Genomic DNA, 10,672 nt, shown 5'->3' with positions numbered 1-10,672 from the left:
TTCAGGTATGAAAAATTAAAATCAACTCAGTTTCATTTCTGCCCCAGAAATATTGCTCCTCACTGCAAAATGAATATCAAAGAGCTTTCATGCAGCACTGATCACTTGTGGGAGGAATCACACTGGGAGGTTAGAGCTGAACTGCAATGTCAGAACTGTGGATAAGAGAAATTTGTTTAGCTGCTAGCTTTCTTATGGATAGCTCTCACTTTTGCTTTTGAGAATTTTTAATATTTTAAATACTAAATTTAGATATGAAGTTCCTATCTGGTAACAATATCCCTTTCAAAAATGTATAATAGTACTGGATTTGAGTATTACTGATTTTACTGATAATGGGTTAGACTGTAGATCTCTTGAATTGCAGTATGAATTCTGAATACCTGATAACTCCTCTTTGCCTCTTGTTTACGTATTGACAATTTTTTTCACGTTGATAATTAATTTTAAAAAACCCCAAACCTATCAAAATGTTTCTAAACACATTCAAACACAAGCACCACTGAATCAATAAAAATATGAAATCCCAAGATGCGTGTCATATTTTATTGTACATGAAACAGCTGGTTTCATGAACCAGGAGGATTTACATGAAGTCCTCCTGTGCTGCCTGAAATTCCTGCTTTGTTTCTCCCAGCTGGCTTGTGTCAAGTTCACTATCTACTGAGCTAATCTGCTGGTGTAATGTCATTGACGTCCATGGAGCTGTGCTGAAGGACAGGCCCGTTCTGTTAAAGCTGGGAGTTATCCTGAAATAAAGCTTTAGCTCGTAACAATCAAGAACTTGCTGAGTAATATGGCGGGGTCACAGAGTTGAGCTGAAGTGCTGAGATGATGATTTCAGAAAGGGAAAGGGGCAGTGCAGGAGCTGGCAGAGGTCATATCTGATACTTCAGTGGAAGCTCATCTCCAGTGGTAGCAATAAAATTATATAATATTCTTATACTTCACAGCCATTCACTGAAATTAACGTTTCCTTGCATAGTTTAAAGCTTTTATCCCTTCAGTGTACTAAAGTTAGGGCTATCCATGCTTATGTTTTCACTTGACAGAAGTTCAGCAAATCATATTTTTCCAGGAAGAAAAATTGGCTCTAGCTGTCCTAATCCTGCAGTGACCTAAGGGACCTCTCCTGTGCTGAAGAGGAGTATTAACTCTGCACACCGCAGCAGCTGTAGGAATTCACAACTGGAGTTGTACATAGAGTTTTCCCAGATCATGCCCTGTGAGCATGAAGCATCAAAACAAGGTGCCTAAGAGGCCAGTCAATATTGTTTTATTGGGAGAAGTCCAAAGAAAAGAAAAGAAGAGAAAATCTGGACATTTTTCTCAGTCCAAAGCCATGAGGGCAGCTGGTGGTGAAATAAAGGTTTAAAATCCACACTGTGACAGAAAGGCAGGACTGCCGACGCCGCTTCACCTTCATGGCGGTTGGCACCAGGCATTTGCCAAGCCAAAACCTGACTGTGGGGACTTGCCCTCTGCCTGAAAGCCAGCACTTATCCCCAGCTCAGCCCATCCCATCGGCTGCTGGTACAGTCTTAACTTCATGCCTGGCTCCTCCTCAGGACAGAAAAGCATCATAGACATGATTCACATGGATCAAGCACCCTCTTGAAGATAATTACTTCTCTTACTGCTAATGCTGCTGCAGGTTCATGCTGATTGTGACCGGGCTAGTTTCTCACTAAAGTGAAGAATGAAATACACGGTCTACAATAAGCCTTTTGTTCCCTACTTTTTCTTTTTAGTAAGCCAAGCTCCTCACATTTTATATTTCAGGCTTGGGAAGGGGAAGGGTGATAGACTGACAGGCGGAAAGTACAGCCAGCAGGCTTCAAAGCTGTGACAGCTGGCAAAAGTCATGACCCAGCCTTTGCAGAAGCTGTATTAATGAAGTGAAATATTTAACATAGTATTGTTATATCAGTGCATATTTGATGGAAACATAAAATGCTCATACAGGAGAATAATTGTGGTTCAAATGCCTGTCCCACCCACTGAGGCGGTATGTGTACAATAACTCTCTGTTTCAGTCCTGACACAGTAACCTTTTATCTATTCTAGAAGCTCCCACATGAAGAAATAGCTGGTATATATTTTGTAATTCTCCCTCTTTAAAAAAATAGTGACAGCAGGAACCTGGGTATTTTTGTGATGGGGGAAGGAGAGACAATAACAGATTAATAGTTCTCTTCCTACATCAACCCTGTGAACCACAGTCAGCGTCTGGAGAAACTAGAGCTTGCAATACATAGTTTGAAAAACCATGTTCAGACTCTTTCTGGTAAGCAGCATGAGCAAACGCTTCTCATTCAGCATGGTGTTTCAGCTGAAGCGCATGAGCCAAATTCTGCTTTCACATTAGGATGAATCTGGAGGGATTCCACTGGGTTTGGTGGAATTATTTCAGAGCGAGACCACAGTAACTCGGGCTGCAGCCTCGCTCGCGGTCCCCGCTGAGAGGTATGGGGAGCATGGTAATGATTACTTAAGATTCCGCTTCCCTGGAGCTCCCTGCACTGAAGCAATTATTCTTTCCTTTTCATTACCCATTCAGACCGCACTGGCTAAATACAACACAGATTCAACAATTAATATGGACTCCATAAGAGGCAGTGGGGAAAGCCTACTTGCTGAAAACATAATTCTTCAGTAATCACTAGGAATTGCTAACTGTACAGGAGCCAGATCCAATAAAGCTTAAAACTTAAGCAGAACTTAAGCAGAAACAGTTTTCCCTGTAATTCTGAGTCAGGCATTTCAGTTTTGGAGGCACATGAGTTCAAATGTGCACCTGCTCTCTGAAAGATGGGGATGTTTGCACTGCTGGTATGATGTGTCTGACTCTACCTCTGCACCATCTTTCGAGCTCATGTCTGTCCCAAGGATTATGGATTTCATTCCAGGGATCAGGTGTTTAGGAGTGCCAGCATCTTATTTTGGGGTCCAGCAGCTGTTGAAGCCCCAGGTCTGTAACAACATCAGTCATTGCACTGCTTCTGAGTTTCTGGAAACCTACTCTACAGTGGGTTACTGAAGTAACTTATATTGATCTGACAAATCCGAACCTCAGAGCTCTCACTCAAAGTGTCTTAGAAATGCAAGGTTACATCTGAAGACTAAGAGTTGCTGTGTTGTTTGCCATCTGCCATCTGCACTGAAGTGTTGGATGGGACAGAGTCTCTCCCTTCTGAAATGATTGTGTTAACGTGCAAAAGCTCTCACTGCCAAGACAGCCTTCCCTGAGACATGGTATTAAATAACGCATTTGGCCAATATTTTCATTGGAGAAAATTCCCACTGGGATATTCAGATGATATTAAATGTGTTTTGGATGTTCAGATTAAGCTGAAACCACAGAATGGTGGAAAGGGAGGTGGTCATGTAGATCCTGATGGATTTACTGAGTTTCCATGAGAAACGACTCTACGTCACCAACTCCATTTACTTTGGTGTCTGCTTCCTTCCAGCACTGGCTGGAACCAAATCACCTACTTCAGACTTGCAGCCCTGCTGGATTCCTTGTACCTCAGCCTGTTTTTCTGACCAAAGAAGGCAGAAATGTACCCAATTTACCCGTTCAACAGTCTTCTTGGACAGGAATGAAATTGAACTCAACAAACTTGGAATTTTTCACTGTAAAAAAAGTATCTTTTATTTCACAACTCATCCCTGTTTACAGCTGTTACTCAGCCATCAGTGCAGGGCAAACCCTGCAGACCTCAGAGGCCGGTGTGTCACCCCTCAGGCAGTCGGTCCAAACTTGCCCAGATGCTGAGGGCAGGCAGGTCCTGCCGGGGGCTGGCCTGGCTCTGGGATTTAGTTGCCTCACACGGCTCTCCGTGCCTGGGATCCGGGCTAAATTAAGCAATGCAAATGTTGGGCTGGTCCTCCCTCATCTGAAAGAAGAAGGAAGTCCATGACTCACTTCATCCATCCTCTTGGGACTGAAATGGGAAAGGCTGAGTCAAAGCTTCATTTGTATTTTGTTTGAAACTGTCAGAATTTGGCCGGAGTTATGCCTAATTTTTTTTCCTCAGCTGTTCTCCTGCAGTTTCCTTCTCTCAGCTCTCTCTAGTGTTGCTAAGGGTGTATTGCTGCTCATCCCTCCTGCTCTGCTAAATAAACCTTGGCCGTAACAGCCAGATGGAAGTCCTCACCTTAAATTAACGTCAGCCCCTTTCAAGACTACATATAGCAAAAGGAGATGCAAATATAGACCAATATTAATCTGTTCTTCAATTGTCAATGTTTGAATGGTGTTGGCTCTCATTCTGGACAGTAATAAAAGAAGCTGGCTAATCATATATAATTATTGGGAGCTCTGTGCCATTAATTAACAGGAAGTTTTATGCAGCTGTCAGATGCACAAGCTGAGCATTTCCTGCAGGGGAGAAAGATTTATTTGGTGACAGTTTCATTACAGATTTTGGATAGAAAAAACTGCACTTTGATCACTGAAAAATCATGAAACACACACCTCTGCTTTGGAGAGGATTCTCCTCTGTGGCCATCGTCCTCCCTCCACTGCCACCCAGCTAAATAATTCCCGAGCACGAGGCAAAACAAAACTCTTCGTGTGCACCTCTGGTCTGTCCTTCATGAATACATGGGATGTCTTTGAAATGGCTGTAAAAGAATAATAAAACTGGAGCTCAAATATGCCTCAAAGAATGGACGGATAATTGTCCATTAGGATCACATAACTGAGAAAAATTAAATCTGTATAAACCTCGCTCTGATCTCTCTAATTTAATAAGGTTACAACAGTGAAATCAAGAAAAGCATCTCAGTGACTGCACATCAAATTAGCTCTCAGTATAATTGCACTGATGTTGGAGGAATCACAGCAGAAAGACATTTCCTCTGATATTTGCTGTAGTTATTTCTGTGGTAAGAGCTGCCAAACCAGGTCAGAGAAGGATGAGCTAGGAGGAGGAGAGGAGGGAGAAACAGCTTTGATCTCAACACGAATAGCCTTGATACTGTGGAAAGACACATGGGGACATTGAGAGCATTCACATTGCCTGGCTGCAGGTATCCAACTCAGTTGCCAAAGTTCAGGTATCGGACTTGAGAGGGAAAGGCACTTCAGACGGGTGTCACAACAACCTCCTGGTTTGCCCAGGTTAACGCAGACTCACAGCGCAGCCTGCGTAGCATCCACAGGAGATTTGTCCTCTTACTTAAGCACTTATGTTAAATGCCCGAAGCTAGGCAGTGACCTTTTCTTTTAAAAGTATCTAAATTATTCCTGGCCAATTCAAGTCATGAAGGGGAAAAGATGCCCGGATGAATAACGGCAAACACAATTCTGTGGAAAATATGGAAAGCGTACAAACATCCTTCAGCAATACCACCATCTGTTTGGGCTCAATTCTAAGAATAGCCTTTTTTGAGGAAAAGGAGTATTTTTACTGTTATATTCACAGCACATGCTATAAGATGGAGTATATGATAATCCAGATTATTTTTTTCATGATGCACATTAAGTTTTTAAGACTGAATTTATTACTTTTTAGAAGCAAATAACTCCTTGGAAAGCAAAATATGGTGCAAACATATACTGAATCTTAATGACATTTTGTTAAAGAAATGAAGTATTTCTGGAATGAAATATTTATATCTTGCATTTCAAAATTATTTCATTATAATAATTAAACCCAAGGAAAAAGAGCAAAAAATACAAAAACCAGTGAATGAAAACTAGTCCAGCATCACTGGATGGGTGACAGGTTTCGCAGCCAGGTTGGTATTTTGTGCCCTAGCCCACAGATAAGTTTTGTTGCCACCACCACATATGCCATCCAGAGACCGTTCCCAAAATCAAATTTTTTCTCTGGACAGGATTATGAGACTGAACTTGTGGGGTATCATCCAAGCTTATAGGCAAAGATTTGCAATATCTAAGGTGATAAAGTAAGGGAAAAAATATAAAGCTGCTTGACCTCATGCTTGAGGACCTGAGGGAATCAGAATATCCACTCATCCTCCCATGCACTGCTGAGCTGGTGGACGTAATCAGAAGCTCTGTTTTCATGCTTAGAGTTTCTTCATTGTCCTCTGAAGCATCTGATACCATTCACAGCCAGCACACCACCCTTGTTACAGATCAGTTTCTTTATCATGGCTAAAAACATAATTATATTTAAAACCGTAAAGCAACACAAAAATAAAAGTGCCATCCGGACGATATGAGCAAGTATATAGGGAAAAACATCGTGGGGATTGCAATGGTATTCCAGTTTATTTCAATCTTGAGACACATACTGTGCAGACAACACACTACTTGAAACAAGCTGATTAATGCATTTGAACACATGAAGCTGACAGTCAGGTGATCTACGTACACCAGGCTTGGATGAAAGGAAGCCTAAAAAGAACTTCCGGGAAGCCCTGGCCTCAAGATATTTCATTAATAATTAAGGAGAAGTTGACATTATGCTTTTAGTATCTTCACATCATGACAGTGTTAACAGCATTGCTGCTGTCACCCGCTGTGCTGGGGAGCAGCCTTGCAGCAGGAGCCCCAGCCAGTCCCCAAACTGGTTTATGGCATCGCCCTGTGTGAGCCTTTCACAACTCTTTGCTATCACTTTCTCAAACTATAAAATAAGGATTTTTTTGTTGGTATTACAACAGTCTGTGGGAACTCCAGCTCCTGAAATCAAGTTTTATTGGCTGAGGTGGTGTGAAAACTCAGAACAAAAAGCCTTTCCCTGCTCCAGCCACCCCCAGTCCGAGCATGGGCTTAGTGACTCACGTAAGGGAGCAGTAAATTGTGACAATAGGTTTAAAAATATAAACACCAGTTTACACATTATGGAAGGATATTAAGATCCACTTTGACTACAGCAAACAGTCATATCATTAAATGTAGTTTGTTTTTTTCTGCCATTGTGGGAAAAATCTGTATTTGGAAGGGGTTTTTAGGTGTTCAGCACAACATTGCAATTTCCAACAACAGAGCGCCCGTGTTGGGCTGCCACGAAGCCATAAAGTCAAGTATGCATTTGAAGAGGTTTGGGTGGCCAGAACGCTCAAGAACCGAAAATATTTCGAGAAGGGCTGGGAAGGTGGACTACTCCACCCCTCTGTGTGTTTGCACCCAGTGTTTGTGAGCACTCCCTGGGCTGATTACAGGAGGCAGAGGCAGGGGCAGAGGCAGAGGCAGGGGCAGAGCCACCGGGGCTGGGCAAGCAGCACATCGTGCTGACCAGCTCTGGCTCCCAGGGGCGCTGGGTGCCCCAGCCGCCCTCCCCCAGGTAACTGGTTCTGCTGCTGTTGGTTTGGCTTTTCTTGGGTTTTGCTTTTGCTCTTCCTCTGCTGCCACTTCTGTGCCATGCTTGAGTTTAGTCCTGCCTGTGCTCTCGTGCTAAGTGATCTTGGGAGCTCCTGCAAGTGCTTGGCTTTTTTTTTGTTTGGGCTTTAAAGTGCCTGGTATAAATTTTCCCTTTTGGTGCACTGTTTTTTTTCTGCAAAAGGACACAAGAACAAAAAGATCAGCTTTCTGACAGAGCGTTTCTACCAACCAGGTTGGGATTATTCATCTTCATGGCATTGTTGAACTGTTGCCTCCCTGAAAGCCCAGGGTGTGAATGTTTGAACTATTTTGCTTTTCCCATTTGGCTACAATGCAGAGTGGCTGAAAGAATTGTATTAAAAACTGCCCCTAGAGCCTTAAGGACTGTAATTCTGCATGTCCTGGATGCACGGCCAGCTGGCAGGTTGCTATTCAAATTGTTCTTGGGTGTTTCTTGTTTGCTCTAGGTGAGTCATCTCAATCCTTCCTTCTCCTGTCCCTTCGCTACTGTCTGTTGTGTGTCCATTTCTCCACCTTAGCCACTGACAATGCTCAGATGCATTTGTCCCCTGGTTTCATCACATCCAACACGTGTCTGAGTTATCTTTTTCTGCAGGAGAGCAATTGAGAGCTGCGCTGAAGGAAGGTAAGGAGACTTTCTAAAACCCTATCCTATTACAAGTCCTTCCTTGGCTCCACATGAATCAGAGCAGGAGATTCTGCCTTTCTAGCTGCACACTGACTGACAGTCCCCATGTTCACCTCTTTTCCAAAAGGCAGGATAAGGGACAGGGATGTACTAAAGAGGATCCAGTCCTTGCTCTGCGGCCACAAGGCAGGTTGCTTTTTGCATGAATTAATGCGTGCTAGGTCCTTCCTCTGCCTCTGGAATATACATGAGTTTATTTAAGTCTTTCCCCGACACCTGCAGAGTGGACATATCTATAATGAAATGAGATGCAAAGAGAACGAAGTAAAGTTGATTTTTTTTTCCTGACATTTAAGTACAACATATGGCAAGTTTTACTGAGGAATTAATTGTGTACTTTTTGTATTAACAGACACTGTGACACAGGCAGTTGTAATATTCTAGGTTGGTCAATACTTTAGAAAGGTCACGCTTATCTGGTTTTAGCCAGAGTACACAGTAGATCATGGATTTTGTTGTAATTTTCTCCCGTAGTTTTCAAAGCTTTCACCATTCTGCCAGGACCAAAACAATGATTTTTGAGAGTGAGAGAAAAAGGAGAATTTTACCAAGCCTTGAGCTCATGCTCCGGGCCCACTATAGTTCATATAACGTAAAAAAAAAAATCTAAAAAATACAATTTTTCGTTTGGATTATTTTCTGCATTACAATAGAAGCAGTGAAGCATAATTTGGGAAAGGAACTGTTTCAGAGCTGTGTCTGATCTGGAGGCTGGTAGTCCATGTTCCTTTTTAAACCAGTCAGGCTGCATTCCAGTTTGTCTGAATGAGCCCCCTGCGAGGATAATATCCTTGAAACTTAATCGAAAAATCTGTATCTAGAAAGGAAGCCTAAGGATAAGAATGAGCTTACTGCAGTTCCTCTTGACTTCTAAGGGTTTTCTTCTCATTTTGAAAAAAGTGTTCTTGCACCAGCATCATCTCTTTTCCCCTCTCAGTCCCCAAAAATTGTCTTGCCCCTGTGAACGTCGTCAAACCTTCCCTCATAAAATAGATATCTTGCCAACAACACCTCCCAGGTCTGGTGGAGGTTTGCTCCATACTCACAGCTTACTACAGAGACCAGCTTTGTGCTTTTCAGATGTAGAACAAAGGGCACAAATAGGTCCCGCCTGGTGGTTGTACCACTAATAAATAACTATGATTAATAACCGAGACAGCAAAAACACCCAATGGAGAGACCAAGTCAGCATCCCAAGAGACAGTGTAGAGTTCACAGCTGGACAGAGGTCCTCAGTGGTTGACAATGTCTGATTCTGCCCACTAGGAACAAGCACGTGGCCAGATTCTAAGAGCTCCCGAAGATTCACAGTTCTCAGGCAAGTCACTGCACACTGGGAGTCCTCAGCATCTTTTGAAACTCCATTTGCTGGTGTGAGGACTTTAGCTGGGTGTCAAAATGGGGCTTGGCGCTTAGATTTTTGGCAGCCCACGTTCAAAATGGTGGTCTTCATAAATGCAGTGGTGAAAAAAAGACACCAAATGAGAGCCTTGTGGGAGCCCCTTATTTTTTCTAAAACTTTCTTGGCGTCACATTTAATAACTTTAGCTTCAAGAGAAGTTGTTTCAAATGAGAGAAAAATGGATTTGTTAGTATAAACTAGAGTCCTGGGCACTTTGGGGAAAATGTAACCATTTCATGTTAATGACGGAGCTGGAGCAGAGCTCGTTTATGTAAATCTAGAGCCACATACGGGTGCAATAACATGCAATAGTCTCTGCAGCAGCAATTTCTAGATGCGATGGCAGAAGCAAATAGCTGTGACGTTACTTGCTTGGCAACTTGAAAGTCTGCCAATTTGATACCATTTTGTATGTGTATATTACCACTTCTGCTGATACTCAGTTTTGTCTATAGGTGGCAGTGACCTTTCATTTTTTCTTTAAAATAGGGAAGAAGCATACATACATATATATCTTCCTAATTTTACTAAAAGAACTGGGCCAGGATTGTGAGGCTGTGCCGCTGACTGAGCTCTGTACCCAGAGGAACGGCCGCAGACTTGTCATCTTTCTTCAGTAGCCACTTTGCCCCGGAGCATGCTAAATGTGTAGTCGTAATACTGCTCATACAATGCAAAAATCAGTGCAATACAATAATCTATTACTGTTGCAAGGAGGGAAAAAGTCCAAAGACATATTGTGTATGTGCATTGTGGAGAACTGCATTTGGTGTTTTGGGATCATATTCCTGAGGGGGTTATGTAGCAAGTTTGTCCCATTTTTAGCAAAAATAGCCTCCAAGTCTTGCCCAGCTTTCTATGAAAGAGAGGGTTCTGGTGAGTGAAAATCTTTAAAAATTCCACATGACCACTGTGTGTGTTTTATTTCCGTGAGAATTATAAACTTGACTGTAAAAAATGGGTAATCTCTCCTAGAGTAAAATATGCCAGAGATCGGAGCCTGTGATCTCTGCTCTGTATCAGATAAAGATAACTTTCTTGACGTGAGTAGAGCTGCATCAACAGGAAACTGGAGTAATTGAGAATCAAGCTACAAATCATTGTTAAAATTAAAAAAAAAAAAAAGGAATTTGCTTCTTTCACTCCCCTCAGATATGTACTGATTTTATAGCACATGTGAAAAAGGAAGCACGTAACCTGCAAATATTCCATCTTCTGCTTAAGTTGTCTCCTGGCATAAACCAGGCGGCCCTGT

Source organism: Pygoscelis adeliae, unplaced genomic scaffold (assembly GCF_000699105.1).
Source record: "Pygoscelis adeliae isolate BGI_AS28 unplaced genomic scaffold, ASM69910v1 Scaffold286, whole genome shotgun sequence".
In the NCBI taxonomy this organism is placed as follows: Eukaryota; Metazoa; Chordata; class Aves; order Sphenisciformes; family Spheniscidae; genus Pygoscelis; species Pygoscelis adeliae.
Note: the sequence above shows the minus strand (reverse complement) of the source record.